Raw genomic sequence first — 21,300 nt, forward strand, 5'->3', positions numbered from 1 at the left:
TAAGGTCTACAGTGTGGTGCTTTGATATGTTTATACATTGTGAAATGATTAGCAAAATCTAATATATCCATCATGTCTCATAGTTACCTTTTATTTTGTGGTAAGAACACTTGAGATCTACTCTCTCAGCAAATTTTACGTAGACAATACATCATTATTAACCATAGTCACCATGCTGCACATTAGGTCTCCAGAACTTATAACTGAAAGTTTGTACCCTTTGATCAGTATCTCCTTTTTTCCCCCACTCCCCAGCCATCATTCTCTGTTACTGTGAGTTCGCCGTTTATTTTTTGATATAGATTCCTCATAAACAACTTTGAACATTCTGTTGCTTACATACTTTTCTGAACTTGCTAAATAGGACTCACAACATTCTATTTTTTAAAAAAAGATTCGAAAGTAGGAGTCTAGGGGCTTCCCTGGTGGCGCAGTGGTTGAGAGTCTGCCTGCCAATGCAGGGGACACGGGTTCGAGCCCTGGTCTGGGAAGATCCCACATGCCGCGGAGCAACTAAGCCCGTGCACCACAATTACTGAGCCTGTGCGTGTGGAGCCTGTGCTCCGCAACAAGAGAGGCCGCGATAGTGAGAGGCCCGCGCACCGTGAAGAAGAGTGGCCCCCACTTGCCGCAGTTAGAGAAAGCCCTCGCACAGAAACGAAGACCCAACACAGCCATAAATATTAAATAAATAAATAAAAAAGAACAGCAAACTTTAAAAAAAAAAAAAAGTAGGAGTCTAAACTGCTGTACCACTGTTTGTGCTTTACATTTCTTTGTCAGTTGTGCCAGTGATTCTGTGAATTATATATCCTATGAATAATTGTAAAAAGAGATGCAAAATTCAGTATTGTTCTCTAACAAATGTTTATATTCCTAAATGTCACTCATTCAAGCTATGTTATTATTTGTGTTTCATTTTAAGAATTAAGTTTTACACAGTATATAACTAAAAACTTGCACAGGGCCTTGCTAACCTTCTCTGTATCGTTCCAGTTTTAGTATGGGTGCTTGCTGAAGTGAGCACACTAAAACCTGATTATTGAGCCCCTTGTTTCTTTCTGAAAAATGCATTTAACTGTAACTTAGTATGGAGGCATTTTTGACTGTTGGTGTTGCCTCTAAATATGCTTGTGTGTATCACAAGTTCTTTTAAAGTGCGGACGTTAGGAAATCCTGGATCAGGAGCCAGAATTGATTCCAAAAAGAAATACTTTTCTCTGTTTTGCATGCTGAACTATCCAGGAATCCCCAGTGTCATGGAGATGGATTTTCATTAACAGTTGGGGTGTTGCTACTTTCTTTATAGGGTTGGAAATCTTAAACTAAAAACTTTTAAGGGGAAAGTGAGTATTAAAAGGCATATCCATGAATGCAAAAATCAGTTTATCATATAATAAAAATAGATGGAAAATGTTTATTAGTACAAGAAATAATACTAACATTTTTTCTTGATGACAGATCATTTTAGAATGCACACCTCTTAAATGGGTTATAAGTTTATATTCATTGTCAAGGTGAAATAACATTATGTTAATTTCACCCCAATTTTGATTTATTTTTGTGAATAGGTAAACCATTGAGAGGGTATGAAATCCAAAATGTACAAAGAGTGTACAGTACAAACATTCCTCTCACCCCATCACGTAGTCAACCAGTTCCTCTCCCTAGAAGTAACTTGTGTTAGATTTCCTTCAAGAGATAATTTAAGCAGCATTATCTTTTTCTAAGGTAGTTTTTCTCCTTTTAATTAGTGGTAAGGTATAATAGTAACTTATTTTTCAGTCTTGACTGCATTGTATATTTTATTTTTAAAAAATTAATTAATTAATTAATTTGGTTGCACCAGGTCTTAGTTGCTGCAGGCAGGCTCCTTAGTTGCAGCTTGCAGGCCCCTTAGTTGCAGCTCGCTGGCTCCTTGGTTGTGGCACATAGGTTCCGTAGTTGTGGCAGGCGGGCTCCTTAGTTGCAGCTCACTGGCTCCTTAGTTGTGGCTCGCCGGCTCCTTAGTTGTGGCATGCGAACTCTTAGTTGCGGCATGCATGTGGGATCTAGTTCCCTGACCAGGCATCGAACCCGGGCCCCCTACATTGGGAGCGCAGAGTCCTAACCACTGTGCCACCAGGGAAGTCCCCTGCATTGTATATTTTAAACACCTGAGTAAAACTATTCATGTTTATATCTTGTAAAAGGTGGGGTTTTATTTTTTTTTCTTTTTGAGATTTTAGCATGAGAGAATATCCATATCAGTTAGTAAGATTTTATTTATTAACAAGTATCTACTATATGTATAATGGTATGCTAAGTACTAAACTGATATAAAAAAACCTAATCTATTGACTATTCAGGAGAATAAAACTATTAGAGTGTGTCGCAAAATTAAGATTTTCTGTAGTTCTGGATAGTTATGTGAAATGGGTCTGGGTCTGCTTGATTTTCTGACTGCTAGTTTTTGATCATCTGGATTAAGAGCTCACTGAGATTATTGATGGCTAATAAAAAACAGTGTTAGACCTCATTGTATCTAAGGTATGTGGCTCTCTTTTTGACCTTATTATTTTGATTGTATAGAAAATAATGTCAGTTTAGGGGAAAAAAGTAAAATTATCCAAATATGATATTCATTCTGAATGAAGGATTTCAGATGTCTTCACTTGTAGTAGACAGCAAACTGAAGAAGAAAATAAGATTCCTAGTTGAACATTTTCTAAGGATAGGGCCATAAATTTTGGAGTTTGTGAGGATGCTAAGTTCTGTTTACTCATTCTTGTTTATTTCCCCCAAAGATCTCTCCAGAATTATTGAAAATATTTATATGTCTTTTGAGGAAATATTAATGAAGAAATGCCTGGTTTTTATTAGAAGTAATTAATATGGTTAGACTAGGCCTGGGCTTATTGTACTAGTACTACGAAAACCAGTCTGTGGACCACCTTAAGCACGGTGCTGAACTACCAATGGTTTTTCCATCATATTTTGTCCACAACCTTTCTAGACAGCAGGCTGAGTGGCTCTGCTCTGTCTTGCCCTATGTCTTTCTCTTCCTCTTTTGAGAGTCTGCTGTAATGTGAGTCTCTAGGGATCACAGAGTTGCATGTACCTTAGGACCCTGCCCTTAAGGAGTTAAAGTTTGTGGTAGGAGAGACAAGACATACCAGAATAACCTCAATATAAAGTAAAAAGCGATCAAAGTGATACTTGCCACAAAAAGGGTTTTAAAAAAGTGCAGATGTGAGTTTGGCAAAGGGCACATGTAAAATTCATAGGTGATAGGGTATTTCAGCTTGACCTTGAGGATTAAACTAAACATCTGGTACGTTTGGGGAAAGTTTCAGAATTGTAGCTTATTAGGACTTATTAGGACTTATTAGTGTTATATCTAGATTGGTACTCCTAGCCTCATCTGGCTATAACACATTGCCTCTTCGCTTAAACATTCACCAGGAGAAGTTTGTGACTTTTAAAATAATATTAGCCTCCTGAAGCAAAAGTCCTCCTTAGATGAATCAGCCTTAGAAAAAGTAGTGTTAGTATTCTAGCTGAATGCTTTGTCATGGTTCAGAAAGTTTGGGGTAATTTTGGTTTCTTTGAAAGGTGTTTGTTTTTGGAAAGCTAATTAGCTAATTGTATCAGAGACTTTCTCCTCTAGAATTTTGGCATTTTCAGTTTTCTACTGTTTTCTATTTCTGTTTACAATTTTATATGGCAGTTTCTTAGTAATTTGACTAATATGTAATCCAAATAACTTTTGAGAGATTTTAAGTGAGCCAACGTGTTATGTTTAGAAAGTATTAATGGCTTGTTTTTTAAAAATTGGGCTTAAGATTGGGAGAGAGCATGGATTTTGAACCTAGAATTGTTGCAAAAACTGAAATGAATTTTCTGTAGCCACATGTGTTAGCTGCATTAAAAGACTGCTATGCTGGCAAGCTGGCCTGGACTGCTGCTCGCAGGGATTATGGCTGATTGTAGATGGAATGCAATGGAATGTTCCTGCCATAAGGTCTCATGAAAAAGTAGAAGAGGGTGGTGAAGAGTACTTTAGGGAATGTGCTAGATTTGAAAACTGAGTAGTGGCAGTTTTATTCAAGCACTTTCTGGTCTCAGAGGGAGTATTTTCCATGGCACAGATAAATGTTACTGCCTTGACATTTTGGAGACCAGAGTGCATACAAATAGCTTTGTTTAATAATATCCCATTATATTCCAAGTTTCTCCCACTTTGGAAGCATTTTTAATTGTCTGATTATTTTTAAAAAGGAAAATGGGGGCTTCCCTGGTGGCGCAGTGGTTGAGAATCCGCCTGCCAATGCAGGGGACACGGGTTCGAGCCCTGGTCTGGGAAGATCCCACATGCCACGGAGCAACTAAGCCCGTGTGCCACAACTACTGAGCCTGCGCGTCTGGAGCCTGTGCTCCGCAACAGGAGAGGCCGCGATAGCAAGAGGCCCGCGCACCGCGATGAAGAGTGGCCCCCGCTTGCCACAACTGGAGAAAGCCCTCGCACAGAAACGAAGACCCAACACAGCCATAAATAAAATAAATTTAAAAAAATTAAAAAAAAAAAAAAAAAAAAGGAAAATGGGACAAAATTAATGCTCTAACCGCTCACATTTATGGTTAGGTTATGTGTGTAAATCTGGAGACTTTGAAACTGCATAAATTCCCCTCTGAAAAACAGTAAGTTCTCACACACTCCTTCTGGTGATTAAATTGTGATCTTTTGCTTTGTCTTTAACCATAGGAATCGGTCTCTAATCCTTTGGTTAAGTCTCCTTCATATTTTTATTAATCTTCCTTAGTTTAGGATCTTTTTTTTTTTTCCCCTATGCCCAGGTATTAAGTGGGATAAAAGAAATCCTGTTGTTGTTTTTTTCTGCTAATTGCTTACACTGTATATTTTAAAAGGCTTTTTCATTCGCACATGTGCATTTCTAAACCAAATGCTGCACATCACAGCTGGTACAAAGAATGACTTCATGTCGATTAATGAAAATTTGGGATGGAGGAACGTGGGGACAAAATGGAGTTTGGAAAGGAAGACTTTTGAAAGGAATTCTTATAAATCTGTATGTTTTTTCTAGCATAAATTAATATAGCTACATGAAAATAAATGTAAATGCATATAAATTATCTTTGTGAACATTCTGGAAAATAAGAGGGCAAGAAAAGTTACCTCTATTTTTACCTCTTTACTGCAGCCTACTGCTGCATTTTGATGGATTTTTGTTGTTGTTGTTCCAGTTAGGTTAAATGGTTAGCGTCTGTGTAATTTTGTATTCCAGTCTTTTCTTGTTAGTCTTTAGTCTTCTTCTCTCCTTAGTGTTACCTAATTCGCACTTGCATTTTAGTCTGAGTTTCTTTTACTGGCGTCTATGGTTAGACTTCTGAGTGTCTATCAAGGTGGGAGCCCTTTGAAATTATATGCAAAATATGTTTTATGCATATTCCTAGGGAGAGGGTAAATCACATTCAATATGTTTTTTAAAATTCACATTTTTTTTTATTGAAGTGTAGTTGATTTACAGTGTTGTGTTACATATATATTCTTTTTCATATTCTTTATCCATCCGTCTGTTGATGGACATTTAGGTTGCTTCCATGTCTTGGCTTCAGTACATTTTAAATTTTTTTAATTTTGGCTGTGTTGGGTCTTCGTTGCTGTGTGCAGGCTTTCTCTACTTGTGGTGAGCAGGGGCTACTCTTGGTTGCGGTGCGCAGGCTTCTCATTGCGGTGGCTTCTCTCGTTGCGGAGCACGGGCTCTAGGCTGAAGGGCTTCAGCAGTTGTGGCTCGCGGGCTCTAGAGCACAGGCTCAGTAGTTGTGGCACATGGGCTTAGTTGCTCCGCGGCATGTGGGATCTTCCCGGACCAGGGCTCGAACCTGTGTCCCCTGCACTGGCAGGTGGATTCTTAACCACTGTGCCACCAGGGTAGTCCCGGCTTCAGTACATTTTTAAAGAGAGCTCTGTCCCCAAAAAGGGTTAAGAAGCACTAGCCTAGCATCAAAATGTCTCCTTAAGTCTTTTCAGGATAAGCCAGGACATGATGAGGTCAGACTAAGGTGTAAACTCCAAAATATAACACCCAAAGTGCTTCACGTGTGGCTGGAGGAGTAGGATAAGGACAGCTCTTCAGCTACTACTTCTTCACCTCGACACCATGTGCTCTAACCATAGAGATGCAATATGCAGTTTTTGTTTTGTTTTTTACCTACCCTTTGTTAAGATTCATTTGGTGAACTGTGTATCTCACTCATGCCCAGTCATTCATCTCTCAGTAACCTCTACCAATGTCGTGAATTTCACTGAGAGTCACTAAGACTGCTGAATATTTTGGCATTTAAACTCCTAACAGCACTATTTTTCTTAGAGTCCAAAACTGGAAATAACCCCCAGTATCCATCAGCAGGGGAATGGATAAATAAATCATGGTATATTTACATAATAGTACATAGCAAAGAAGAGAAGAATTACTGCGTACACACACACACACACACACACACACACGGAAATCATAAACTGTAGCTATACAAGCAAGTTGCAAAAGCAGTTGATGTATTTTATTTATATAAATTTAAAAACATACAAAACTGTTCTCTCTATTCTTTACTCCATAAAAACACATAGGGTAAAACTATGAAGAAAAGTAAGGCAATAATGACAAAATTCTGCAGGCCTCAGTGGAGAGATGGTGGGCAAAGAAATCTGGGAGGGTCATACAGTGGAGCTACAGAGGTGAGAGTCATGTTCTGTAATGGGCTGGTGGGTACCTGGGGTTTTGTTTATTGTTACTGTTTAAACTCTACATATATTTTATAAGTAAATCTACTAAACATTTAATTAAAAAAGCATAAAAGCAAAGGAAAAAAACAGTCTTAATTTTGCAAATTGAGATGCTGTGCACCCAGGCCTATTTAGACCAGTGACCAGGGCGTATCATATGATAAGCACAAGTCCACAAAATTTGCCTCCTGTCCCCTCTTTCTGAAACCTTCGAACCACTTTTTGACTTCTTTTTCCAAAGAGAGGAATGCTTACATGTCCACCTTTGTTAAATGACACTCATTTAGTCACTGGAATGTAGGAAGATAAGCAATAAGAAGGTGAAGAGGCTTTTACAGCACAGGAAGAAGAGTTCAGTAAAATTTATTGAAATCAGCTTGGGTACCCGTGGCATTAAACTTTTTAAAAATTTTGACACAAAACACTTTTCCTGTAATCAGGACTTGAAGCTATAGCAATGAGAGGGGTCTGTGTGTGTGTGCTGGGGTGGGGAAATAAAGGTGCCCCTGAAATGATATTATGTTTACTCAGTTGGAATTGATTGAAACCAATTTTGTCCTTTAGAACGAGTTTTGGAATGGGTTGATAAAGGGAAGGTCCAGGTCTTGCACTGTCAATGGGCTTCTCACAATTTTCCTTGGTATTTAATGACTTCTCATATGGCACCTTAACTAAGCTGACATTCTGGAATGTATCCCTCTCTGTTTCTTACGTTTTTCTTCTACTGGGATAAAGTTTATGGTCTTAAAGAAGGGCATTGGATTGCACCCTCTTCTGGATGGGATAAATTCATTTACTATTAACTTATTGAGCACATTTTTTAAAGTATTCTTCAAGACATGATTTTAATGGTTATATAGTATTCTGTTGGATTTATGAACCATAATTTATTTAGTTCATCACCCATTATCAGACACTTGAGCCTTAAAACCACTTCTTAGGACTGCTGTAAAGAATGTAAGCCCCTCACAGGTGGGGAAGGAATTGTTTTTATTATTTATTTATTTATTTTAAAAAATTTTATTTATTTGGCTGCACCGGGTCTTAGTTGCGGCATGTGGGATCTAGTTCCCTGACCAGGGATCAAACCCGGGCCCCATGCATTGGGAGCATGGAGTTTTAGCCACTGGACCACCAGGGAAGTACCAGGAATTGTTTTTAGAAGGCAGTTTATGCAGCCGTCTACCTGGCACCTCTTACCTGCCTGTCTAAATAAACATTTTAAACTTGGAATGTCCAAAACTGAATATCTGATATATCCTCTTGCATTCTTGCTCCCCTGCATTCTCCCTCAACTCAGTTAAAGGCAACTCTACCTTTGTAGTTGCTCAGGGCAAAAATCATAATACATCCTTGACTCTCTCTCTTATCCTCTATCCATCATAAAGCCCTGTAGGCTCTGCCTCAGAGTATACCCAGAATCTTACTTTCCACCTCCTTTACTGCTACCACCTACAGTAGCCTCCTTACAAGTCTCCTTGCTTCAGCCCTTGCCCTCTAATAATCTGTTCTCCATCCTTTTAGAATGGAAGTCAGATTATTTTTTTGCTCTAAACTCTCAGATGGTTCCCATTTCACTCAGAATAAAAGCTGAAGTCTGTGCAGGGACCTCCCTTCTCCCTTTGCCAAACCTCTGTAGCCTCCTTGGTCTTTCCCTTAGTAATGCAGTGGGTAAATTTTCCCAAGTCTAAAGTAGTCTTTAGGAACATGATTTTAGTGGCTGTATTGTAGTTATGAGTCATACATTATTTAGCTCATCCTCTGTTATCAAACACTTGAGCCTTAGCTTCTCCATTTATTAAATGGAGATGTTGTTAATGCTTACCCAGCTCGCTATTCCTAGGTTGTTGTGAGGATCAGATGGAATTGGGTGTCTGCGTAGGATGGTATTTGAACGTTATTTGTGAAATTGTTTTTTGTGGTTAGCTTTGGTACCTAAATCGTTATTTTCAATGGGAGTATAACTGTATAGGCAGAAATAGTTGAACCTGTCACTAAAGGAGGGGGCCTTTGGTATTGTGTGTTTGGAACTGCTTTTTATTATAGTGTATAATTTAAACTTCTTCAATTTCCTAAATAAGTTGTTTTCACATCTGGATTCTGAAACGGCCAAGACAGAAGACTGAAAAAAATCTTGTAGGAAACCTGCTGCTTTGCATCTTACTATTTTAGTCTTTTGAGGTTGCCTTGATTAAATCCAGACTGTACTTCATGTGGCCTTTATATGTACATTTGTTGCTTTCTTCAAAGGGGAAAGCAACCATGCCCAGTTTTTTTTGTTTTTTTGTTTTTTTTTTAAATGCCTTCTTTGCAATTCTCAAGAGTTGTTTTGGAGTTCATTTTTGAAAGTCTGTGCCAACAGCGCAGTGCTGATAGCTTTTGGTAGTTGCCCAGTGAAGTGTGAAGCACTTGCAGTGGGAGCTCACAAAGTCTGGAGTGTGGTTAGAGAGACCGCGAAAGGGGCTACTCGTGCCGATGGTATAGTAGGCTAAGTTGGTGTTCATAGGTTTAATTTTTTGTAGTATATCAACAACGTGCTTATTTTATGAACAAACATTTCTAGTGGGCTAAAAACTGTTCTTGGTTGTACGGTTTAGGGATGAGTGCTTTGTACATATAGGTGGTAAGAATAAGAAATATGAAATTAGGTTTTTGAGGGCATATGTGGGAAATTAGATTTTTGTTACTCAGCAAACATAGGCTGGGAGGCCACCAGGGGCTCAGAGTGTTTAGTCTCATCTTAGAGATAAGTAATCAAAGCAGTGTGATGACCATTATGAAGGTATTAGGAGAGATATCTAAATAATTGAGGGGCAGGGCCAGGAAAGGTGGGGAATGTCTGGGAAGCCTCTTTTGTTTTGGCAGAACAGAAAACTGTACTGCCAGAATTAGCAGAAGCCACGTAAAGAGGAAATGATTTAACTACAATTACTGTTTCCCTGTGACATTGTTCTGGTCTGATACTAGAGTTCCTTTTGTAACTGTGAATAAAATTGAGAAGGCAAAATGGGTGAAGGGGAAAACAAAAGCAGCTTTTACTTTTTTTTTTTTTTTTTAAACTTGTATTTTTTTTTTTAAAGGAATTCTTTTATTTTTATTATTTATTTATTAATTTTATTTTTGTCTGTGTTGGGTCTTCATTTCTGTGCAAGGGTTTTCTCTAGTTGCGGCAAGCGGGGGCCACTCTTCATCGCGGTGCGCGGGGCCTCTCACTATCGCGGCCTCTCTTGTTGCGGAGCACAAGCTCCAGACGCACAGGCTCAGTAGTTGTGGCTCACGGGCCTAGTTGCTCCGCGGCATGTGGGATCTTCCCAGACCAGGGCTCGAACCTGTGTCCCCTGCATTGGCAGGAAGATTCTCAACCACTGCGCCACCAGGGAAGCCCGCAGCTTTTACTTTTTAAATTGCCTTTTAGTTGGGGGAAATCCACTGCGATTAGTAGTTAACGACAACAATAATAAACACTTAAGCTATGCCAGCCACAATTAGGCACTTACAGACTTTAACTCATTTAATCCTCACAACAATACTATGGCAGATACTCTTATTTTCCCCATTTCACAGATGAGGGCATAAATACTGGCTAACTTGCCTGGGGTCACACATCTAGGATTGAGAGAACTAGAGAATGAACTGGTGCTGTCTGGCTCCAGAGCCCTCACTCTTTTTTTGTATCTGCCAGTCCCAAACTCCTACTTTATCCCTCCCCCACACCCTTGCCACTTTGGTAACCATAAGTTTGTTTTCCATGTCTGTGAGTCTGTTTCTGTTTTGTAAATAAGTGCATTTGTGTCATATTTGAGATTCCACATATAAGTGATATCATACGGTATTTGTCTTTCTCTTTCTGGCTTCACTTAGAATGATAATCTCTAGGTCCATCCATGTTGCAGCAAATGGCATTATTTCATTCTTTTTTATGGCTGAGTAGTATTCCATTTTGTGTGTGTGTGTGTGTGTGTGTGTGTGTGTGTGTGTATGTATGTGTATATATATATACCACATCTTTATCCATTCATCTGTTGATGGACACTTAGGTTGCTTCCATGTCTTGGCTATTGTAAATAGTGCTGCTATGAACATAGGGATGCATGTATCTTTTTGAATTAGAGTTTTCTCCAGATAATACCCGGGAGTGGGATTGCTAGATCACATGGCAACTATATTTTTAGTTTTCAAAGGAACTTCCATACTATTTTCCACAGTGGCTGTACCAATTTACATTCCCACCAACAATGTTCAAGGGTTGCCTTTTCTCCACACCCTCTCCAGCATTTACTATTTGTAGACTTTTTAATAATGGCCGTTCTGACTGGTGTGAGGTGATACCTCATTATAGTTTTGAGTTGCATTTCTCTAATAGCGATGTTGAGCATCTTTTCATGTGCCTTTTGGCCATCTGTAGGTCTTCTTTGGAGAAATGTCTATTTAGGTCTTCTGCCCATTTTTGGATTGGGTTGTTTGTTTTTTTGTTATTGAGTTGTATGAGCTATTTGTATATTTTGGAAATTAATCCCTTGTCAGTTGCATCGTTTGCAAATATTTTCTCCCAGTCTGTAGGTTGTCTTTTCGTTTTGTTTATGGTTTCCTTTGCTGTGCAAAAGCTTTTAAGTTTGATTAGGTCCCATTTGTTTATTTTTGCTTTTATTTCTGTTGCCTTGGGAGACTGACCTAATGCAACATTGCTATGATTTATGTCAGAGAATGTTTTGCCTATGATTTCTTCTAGGAGTTTTATGGTGTCCTATCTTATATTTAAGTCTTTAAACATTTTTGAGTTTATTTTTGTGTATGGCGTGAGTGTATGTTCTAACTTCATTGATTTACATGCGGCCGTCCAGCTTTCCCAGCACCACTTGCTGAAGAGACTGTCTTTTCTCCATTGTATATTCTTGCCTCCTTTGTTGAAGATTAATTGACCGTAGGTGTGTGGGTTTATTTCTGGGCTCTGTATTGTGTTCCATTGATCCATATGTCTGTTTTGGTCAGAGCCCTCACTCTTAATCTCTGACCTGTATATATTGCTTCTCAAAATATTAAGTTTTACTATTCCGTGTAATAAGACTGAACGTCTGTGTCTATTTAGAATTTAACTGTTAAAATTTATCTTGATGTCCTTTTTTGATTCAGGGAAATTATTAATAAAAAGGGCATTATTATTAGTTGAGACATCTTTGTACCACTTAGCTTGAAGAAAAGCTAGGCCTTCCCTGTCACCTCCCTTCAGAATCATTCAAAATTTGCTTAGGAAGAGCAGAATTGTTGTTAAGTGAGAGTTTGTTTAATGTTTATTATAGCTAGCATATTTATTTTATACTCACTTGATGACAGTGTGACACTACAGAGTTGGTAGATTTTTTTCTTCTTTTTTTCCATTTGAATGTTTAATACTCTGGGATTGAGTATATAGTTGACCCTTGAACATCAAGGGGGTTAGGAATGCCGACCCTCTGTGCAGTTTAAAATCCACCTGTAATCTATAATCGACCCTTTGTATCTGCGGTTCTGCATCCATGGATTCAACTAGCCCTAGATCGTGTAGTACTGTACTATTCACTTTTGAAAAAATCCACATATAAGTGGACCCACACAGTTCAAACCTATGTTGTTCAAGGGTCAGCTGTGTAGTGAATGCATATAGTACATTTATCCTATTTTATAAGATTTAGAATCTAATTTTGTTATTTTAAAAGATCAAGAAATTTTATGATTGTAGGTCTTTTGCTCAAATCTACTTTATGGCAATATGCTTTATGCCATTTTAATATATTTTCAGAAATATATTATTCTAAGTAGGGGAGAGGATGCTTCTGGGGCTTGGTTTTATGGTTTTGGAATATAAATGGTATATAAAATAATCGTGTGCCATTTTTCTTGAATTTGGATATAGTAGAAAGTTTTTGGAAGAGGAAGTTTGTGCTGAAGATATCACTGGGATTTTTTTTTTTTTTTTTATCACTGGGATTTTTAACATGGTCAAAACATGCCATCAGAGAAAAGTTAATATAAAGCTACACTGTTGCCACGATGATATGTTAATTGTAGTTGCAAGCAAAATCTTTAATAGTTTGCCAACAACAGTGTAATTGCTGCATAGAGACTTTGAGATATTAGATAAACAAATTTATTCTGGAGAATAAAAGGGCTTTTAAGTACAAATCTTTTTTTGACTGCCTTGTTTTCTAGGACTTAGTAATTAAAACATTATTTCTGCATCTTGATGCTGGAGTAACAAAGTTGTAAAGAAGGCAAGGAAAAAGGGGGGTAAAGTTGGGGGACTTAGCAGACTTCATAAGGCTAATTTTGACTTGAAGGCACTCTAAGAAAGAGAAGATAGTCTTGCGGTTCATCAGTAAACTAAAGCCTATGGAACATTTTATGGGAGTCATTTTAAAGGCATGCCATTTATCTTGAATAACGGTCTTCAAGCCTTTACGTGAAAGGTACTGTCCTGTTCTTCACTCTTCTCCGGCTCTCTTAAGGTAAGGAATGTCAGCTACAGTGTGAAGAATAAAAAGTCTGAAGGCACAAGGGGAAAGGTGTGCAAGGTACAGGGAGAGGATAAACTCGACGTCCTCTCCCCTGTGGACCGGGGAAAAGATACAATCAGATCTTCAGTTCTGAGGCTGCCTTTCTGATTAATGAAGGGAGAGTTAAGAAAACAGCCTGGAAACCAGATGAGATCTGGATGGTGATGGGAGCCAAGGCCCAGAGGTGAGGATGAGCCGGACTGAGTTATGGGAAAGTCAAGTGATAGCCTGACAAAAACTCTTCCTCTTGGGAGTCCAGAAGGTGGTTATGATAATAAACACTGTGATGATAGTAGCTAACATAGCTTGACTTCCCTTGTCTCTTGGCTTTCAGGACCCCATGCTCTCCTGATTGCCTTCCTTCCTCCCTGGCCATCATTCTCTGTTCTTCCTTTCCTCCTGTGTTAAAAGTACACCAGGACCTTGTCTTTTCTCTTTGATCTCTTTTCTGTCTACAGAGAAGACAGACTCCCTAAGTGATTTCATCTAGGCTCAAGGCTTTAAATGTCATTGAGGTGACAATGACTCTCAAATTCATTTCTCCAGTCTGGACCCCTTTGTACAACTCCACGCTTGTCTACCCGGCTGCTAATTTAACTCTACTTAAAGGCCTAAGAAGTATCTCAAACTCAGCATGTCTTCAACAGAACTGATTTCCCTTCCTTGCCCAACCAAAGTGGCTCTTCGTTCATTCTTACCCATTCTTTAGTTTCTCAGACCAAAAATATTGGGGTCACTCTTGTCTTCTTTTTCTTACAGGCCACCTGTAATTCATCAGTAAGTCAGTCTTGTTGTCTCTGCTTTCACAGTCTCTCCTGAATCTGGTTACTTTTTATCATTTCTACTCTAGTCCAAGAACACTCCAGTAGCTTCCTATCTTTCTGTTTCTGCTTTTGTTCCTATGTAGTAGCCAGAGTCATATTTTAGAAATGTAAATCAGATTATGTCACCTTGTGCTTCAAGTCCTTTGTTGGCTTCCTATCACTTTTAGAATATAACTGAAAACCCTCACCTTGGCCACAGGCCCCAGAGAAATTTGGCCTCTGGCTAGCCCTCTGACTTCACATGCCCTTATAGTTTACTCCTTTGGCTACACTGGTGGACTTGCCGTGCCCTAAATGTCATGCAGGTCCCTGCTCAAATGTGGCAGCCTGCCCACTCTTATCTAAAATAGTCATTCCTGCTACCTCCATTGTCACGTTATATCTCCTAAGTCTTCTTTATTTTTCTTCCAGGTTGTACTATCTCTATTAGTTAATTATCTGACTTCCTGATTAGAATGTAAGCTCCTTCAAGGCAGGGACTGTTTTTTCACTACATACCTTCAGGCCTGGGGCATGGTAGGCACCCAAGTATTTCCTAAATGAAAGAATATTTTGAATATTTACTTTGTGCTAGGCCCTAAACTAAAACTCTTTTTTTTTTTTTTTTAAACTCTTGACATCGATTAGTGATTAATCCTCCCAACAAGTTCTATAAAGTTAGGCACTATTATTATTTAACCCATTTTACAGATAAGAAAACTGAGGCTTACTGATAGTTATGTGCTGAGTTTATAGATGGACCCTAGGATAATATTGGATACTTAGGGTGGAGTTAGATCAAAGCCTCTACAGTATTCTATTTCCTTCACTGCTAAAATATTTAATAATGTCTTATAGAAATATTTTCTAGATCAACTCAGGTTTTGATCATTGAATATTGGGTCAAATTGTAAGATAAAATTCAGTTTTGGATCAAGAAACACAATGCTTTTGATATAGGAATGGACCTTTCTTTCTCCAGGCCCCCACAGATGCCACAGACTGAAACTCATGGATTTCTGATGCCAGATGCAGTTCTCATGGGAGGCATTATGTAAATGGCAAAGATGTTCTGCAGTAGTGGTTGTGTTCTGTGTAATTGGTCTCCACACTTCCATTCATGCTTTCCTCCAATCCAGTCTCCATGCTTTAATCCATCCATCACTGTAATCAAGCCACTCCAGTGACTTCTCACTGCTCAGGGGTTCACCAGCTCCTTGAGGTCTGTCCACGACCCTGAGATTTTAGTGCTTTTCTACCCTTTGCTGCTCACTGCACTTGAGCTACACCTGTCAAACCAGTACGTGGGTTTCACATCCTTCTTTTTGCCCCAGGGCTTCCTAATGCAGTTCCCTGGCCTGGGATACACATTGCCCAGTGGGTCAGAGCCTTGGAGCCAGATGGTCCAAATTTCAGTTCAGGCTCTGGCCTTGGGCAACTCAGGCGCTCCAAGTGTAAAATGGAGATGATAATAACGTGAGGTTATTGTGTGGTTTAAATGAGTGTGTACATGTAATGCTTTAGCACAGTGCTTGGAACATAGTAAGCATTCAGTAGGTGTTGGCTGATATTATCATCACTTGGCTTTCCTTAACTATCTCCTTCTTATCCTTCAGCTCCCCCTTCTCTTTCACCAAATCAGAGTTTACTGACTAAAAAATTGTCTTTTTTATATATGTTTCCTTTTATATGTTTCTGTTTATATGTTCTTATAGGACCCCATGCTTATCTAGCATGGATCTTACCATAATTTGAAAGCATGTATTTATTTTGTGTGATTATATGTCTGTCTCCTCCATTGACTCTGAGCTCTAGAAGGGTGGAAATAACTCTTTTGCTTGCCATTGTATCCCTAACCCAGTGCCTGGTACATAGTTTGTGCTTAATAAATGTGCTCAGTAAATATGCCCAGTGAATAAAGGGCTCTTAACTTTTCCTTTCTTAAAATAGGATCTTGGGATCTTTTGTGATAACCCTTCCTTTGAGAAAGAGTAATGTCAGCCTGGAAACTAGCATTATTTCAGACTTGGGAGCTCATTGAGTACAGGTACACAGGGCAAAGGGGCAGGGACTACTGGAAGATAGGCAGAAAAATCAGGAACATGGACTTGTCTGGATGGATGTTGTTGTAACATCTGGGCTTTGAGTGATGCACCATCCTGGATGTAGCTATGATATTCAACAGTGATTCAGCCAGTTCCTATATAATCCCTGCTCTGTGCTGGGCATTGAGCCAGGTGCTGAGCACCTCACCCTTCTAATTGAATGTATGTTTCAGGGGAACTACTTGGAAAGATGAATGCTGAGAATATTAGCATTTATTTACGTCTTTTGGTGTTTTTACCATATGGCAGTGCCTCTTGGGTGTGTGTCTTGTGTGTGAGGTCAAGAATTTGTTTCATACCTACACAAGATTCGTTATGCGAGGCAAGCTTGTCATATCTGAGACACTGGAGAAAATTTTGCAGCAGTAGATTTTAATGTGGTAAGATACCTCTGTCTGCCATGAGATTCCATATTTCCTGTGAAATACAAAGTGTAAAAGACAATTGTAAAGACCTGGGGAAGAAGAGGGATTTCTAGTACCTATTCCACTCTTCTGCCCCCAGTGTACTTTCCTTTATCCTTGCCCTTCCTGCTGACCTCCATCAGCACATCTTCTTTTGCCTGTACTATTTAAAACCTGGTAATCTTTCCTCTTGTTCCCTGTTGTATTTCTGTTCTCTAGACTGGAATTTAGATACCTCCTTTCCCGGAGGTTAATGATTCTTGCCAGAAGCTGAATTAGTTTGTTGCTCAGGGAGAAAAGACTCAGTAAGCAAGTGGTATTGAGAGAGCTACATTCCAGTTCACAAATAAGCGTGACCTACTTATGAAGTCAGTGCCGTGAGTGATATAGAAAGAGGGGTCCTGGTTTCCAGCCACAAAGAAGTGACAATCTGTAAGGAAAGATGAAACTAACATATTCATTAGTTTTTTGGATATATATTGAGTATCTGCCATATGTCAGGCACTGTCCTGGGAGCTAGGGGATAGAACAGTGAATGAAACAGAAGTTCTGGTCTCATGGAACTAACATTGTAGTGACTCATATAATAAGTCAGGTGGTCATGAGAGCAATGAAGAAAAATAAGGCAGAGTAAGAGGATGGAGAGTGAAGTGAATGCTGATTTAAATTAAATGGTCAGAAAAGGGCTGTCTGATAAGGTGATGTTTGAATAGAGAAATGTATGAAGTTAGGGAGTGGGCGAGTCAGATACCTGGGAGAAAGCATTCCCGGCAGAGCAGTAAGTACAAAGACCCTGAAATGAGAATGTGTCTTTAGTAAGAAGGCCAGTGGCACTGGGGTAAAGGTTGAATCTTTGGAGAGGAGGTCACAGAGGGAGTGGAGTTTTGTTCAGTGTATGATCGCAAGGTTCACTGAGGTTTGCCGTGGAGGCGATCTGGATTACGTCTGAGAAGGGTCATTATCTACAGTGTGGAGATGAGACTTTTCAGGGGCCCAGGGGAAAAGTGGGGAGCCCAGTTAGGAGGTATTGCAGTCATCCAGGTGAGAGAGATGGTGGCTTGACCAGGGTGGTACTGATGGTGGTGGTGAGAAGTCGTGGGATTCTGGATACATTTTGAAAGTAGAACTGACAACGTAGATCAGATGTGGAGAATTGCTGGTGGAGGTGGGTCCAGATGTGGAGTATACTGTGTGTCCAGAGAAATCTTGATAGAAGAAGAGGCCTCAGGTGCAGAAGGAGTTTAAAAGGGGTCTTGAAAAGTGGCATGAAATGGTGATTTTTATAGGAAATAAAGCACTATGAAGTATACAGCACTTAAAATAGAGTTATGTTGTGACTGTAGTCCTCAAAGATATGCCAGGAGTCCATTCCTTGAAGAAAAAGTGTTGATTTGTCTGAGACAAACTCTGTCCACTGATAACACTTGACCCTGGGAGGCATAAATATTTATAATAGCTTTTACATTGGTGAAAATATGGTTTATATGTTGAACATATTCATTAATTACTAGAATTCCAGTCATATGTGCATGCTTTCTGGGAGACAAATTAGAAGTCCTGCACACTGTGTTTTAGCTCAGTTGACTTTGATACAAGAATCACTGTGTTTTAAATATTGCCCAGTCTTTTCAGTGATAGAATTCTCTCTATATTCTTACTGTGAAAGTTAATAAAATTTACTGGTATTTTATGTGTATATTGCATAGGTGTATACTGTTTTGGTTTTTCCTTTTAGGTTCCTGAAAATGGTACAAGATTTAATGAAATTAAAGTTACACATGACCTGTGGAGCACATTCATCTGCGTGCCTGTTTGGTGTAGGGCAGTGTAGAGGACCCATAAGACATGGTCCATGTACTGAAGGGATTTTTAATGTGGTAGGAGCACCAGAGACTTGATGGCACATCTAAAGGACTCCAATGTAGTATTTTGACTCTTGCCAAGAAGTAGAATTCTTATATTATGCTTTAGCTTATTTATCAGTGAACTTTTCTTGCTTTGGTTTAAAAACCACGGAATATGGTTATCATACCCACCAAACATTGGGAGAATTTAAAACAAGATAAAGTACCTAGTTTTGAAAATTAACATTTGTGTAGTGCTTTACTCATTTAATCCTGTGAACTAGGTATTACCTCAGTTTTATTTTTAACTATTTATTTGTTTGGCTGGGTCTTAGTTGCGGCATGCAGGATCTTCATTGCCGCATGTGGGATCTTTTAGTTGCGGCATGTGGGCTCTTAGTTGTGGCATGCGGGATCTAGTTCCCTGACCAGGGATCGAAGCTGGGCCCCCTGCACTGGGAGCGCAGAGTCTTAACCACTGGACCACCAGGGAAGTCCCTTACCTCAGTTTTCTTTTTTTTTCTTTTAAAAAAAAAGTTTTTATTAATTAATTAATTAATTTTTTTTGGCTGTGTTGGGTCTTCGTTTCTGTGTGAGGGCTTTCTCTAGTTGCGGCGAGCGGGGGCCACTCTTCATCGCGGTGCGCGGGCCTCTCACTGTCGCGGCCTCTCTTGTTGTGGAGCACAGGCTCCAGACGCACAGGCTCAGCAGTTGTGGCTCACGGGCCCAGTTGCTCCACGCCATGTGGGATCTTCCCAGACCAGGGCTCGAACCCGTGTCCCCTGCATTGGCAGGCAGATTCTCAACCACTGCGCCACCAGGGAAGCCCCTTTACCTCAGTTTTAGAGGGGACACAAAAGTGTAGCAATACCCAAGGTCACAGAAAAATCTAAATATATATATATATATATATGTATATATATATATATATTTTTGGTTGCGCTGTGTGCCTTGTGGGATCTTAGTTCCCAACCAGGTATTGAACCTGGGCCCTCAGCGGTCAAAGCGCAGAGTCCTAACCACTGGACCATCAGGGAATTCCCTAAATCTAAATATATTTCTTAATTGTTCTTACTGATGCTGGTCCTTTGTTTCCAAATCCTATACCCTTTCTATTACATGTTCTCTCTCCCCCCTCCCCATTTTTATTAATGGTTGGAAACATCCTGTTTCTTAGTTGGGTTAAAGGAAGTGAGTTGGATCACAGCTGTTATTCAGAAAGAAAAATCCTTTGGCACATATGAAAATATTAATTCATTGTCCGTGGAAGTAATAGTGGAGTTCATGGGCTTCTGATGTGCTCAAGCGCTGTCATTAATACTTTATCCTTATAACAGTTTTTTTCCTTTGCAGAGTTTTGGAGTTTAAAAAAATTTTTGCTAGTAAATATTTAAAATAGTCAAGATAATACAATGTATATGTAAATATAAAGAATAATATAAAACAACTCTGTAACTACCACCCATTCTAACATATAGAAATGACCCATACCTTCTGAGTCTTTCTGCTTACACTTTCCCCCCCTAAGTCAGGTAACAAGAATATTGAATTTTGCATTTTTCCAAGGTGTCTTTAATATAACTATCTTTCATTTAGGAATTAATATCTTTTAAATATTGTGGGTAAATTTCATCTTGTTTGATATAACTGTTATATAAATGGCTCTTTAAAATTATATTTTGATTTACTTATTTATGTTAAAGATATTTTTGTTGCCTGGAGGCAGTTATTTAAAAGGCAGTTTGGTATAGTGTATACAGAAGTAGAAATATAATGTTGTGCACATGAAAGTTATCTAACATTATATACCAATGTTACTTCAATAAAAAAAAAGGTTGTATCTTTCTTATCTTTCTTTGTATATCTAACACTTAATACACAGCAAATGTGCCTCAAAAAAGTTTGTTAAATGAATTCATGCATCCATGTGCTGAGTGGAATGAATAATAGCTGGAAAGAAAAAAAAAGATAAAAATAAAAAGCAGCTTGGTTTTGAAGATGGAAGTTAGGAAAATTTATTAGTTTCAGAAGTTTCAAAGATCTGGGAGAAGGGTATATTGAGGAAGAGGAAAAGGATTTCATGTGAATCAAGGAAGTTACTCACTGGCATAGTTTTTCTTTTTCTTTACTAGAGAAAAGGGAACAAAGGAGTAGGATCTGAAAACTTGCCCTTTCTTAAATCATTCTTGGCAGAATTGGTACTACCAGTGAGTAGCCAAAGATTTAATGAAATGTGGCTTAAAAGTTTTATGACAGCGGATTTCCTAAAGGTTAGAAAGTGTTTATTTTAACCGTGGTTTTGAGTGGTAAAGTCTACTTCAGAGGTCATATCCTACATCTTGTTATTGCCCTCATTGCTGAGCCACTGAAACCTGGAATCTGGTTCACGAAGTATGACACTAATTTCCATTTTCTTGGTAGAGTTTGTGTGTGGTCTTTCATCTTTTAGGAACTATAATTCTCATAGTTCCTAATTTCACATGTTGTAAGGAGAGTTCTGAGCAGTGCCTGTGATACAGTTTTGGGGGGCAGTGGTCATAAATGTGCATTTACATGCACATATGTATGCATATGCATAGAAATGCCTTACCGTGTTTGCCTTGGTGATCGCTGCATGTAGGGAGTATTTAATTGATGGGTGACTGGGCTCAGGAACTAGACTCTCCAAACTCACATCCTGAATCGCCACTAGCTAGCTCTGTAGCCTTGGGTAAGTTACTTAACCTCTCTCTCTGTGATGATTTCTTTATAAAATGGGGATAATAAAACATCTGCCGTATTGAGTGGTTGGGAGGATTAAACAGGTTTGTGCACAGAAAGTACTTAGAGC

At 39.0% G+C, this 21,300-nt stretch overlaps 1 protein-coding gene and 2 non-coding genes across 18 annotated transcripts in view; 1 reads left to right on the top strand and 2 right to left on the bottom strand.

The window, feature by feature from the left end:
- KIF1B (kinesin family member 1B) overlaps window positions 1-21,300 on the top strand; it is a 327,303-nt gene that overhangs the window by 196,045 nt on the left and 109,958 nt on the right. The window lies entirely within an intron of this gene.
- Window positions 921-1,027, bottom strand: LOC132354689 (U6 spliceosomal RNA). Its single transcript, XR_009499369.1, has one exon. It is a non-coding gene; the product is annotated as a U6 spliceosomal RNA (small nuclear RNA).
- TRNAQ-UUG (transfer RNA glutamine (anticodon UUG)) lies at window positions 19,435-19,507 on the bottom strand. The gene has a single exon. It is a non-coding gene; the product is annotated as a tRNA-Gln (tRNA).

This window comes from Balaenoptera ricei, chromosome 1 (assembly GCF_028023285.1).
Source record: "Balaenoptera ricei isolate mBalRic1 chromosome 1, mBalRic1.hap2, whole genome shotgun sequence".
Classification (NCBI taxonomy): domain Eukaryota; kingdom Metazoa; phylum Chordata; class Mammalia; order Artiodactyla; family Balaenopteridae; genus Balaenoptera; species Balaenoptera ricei.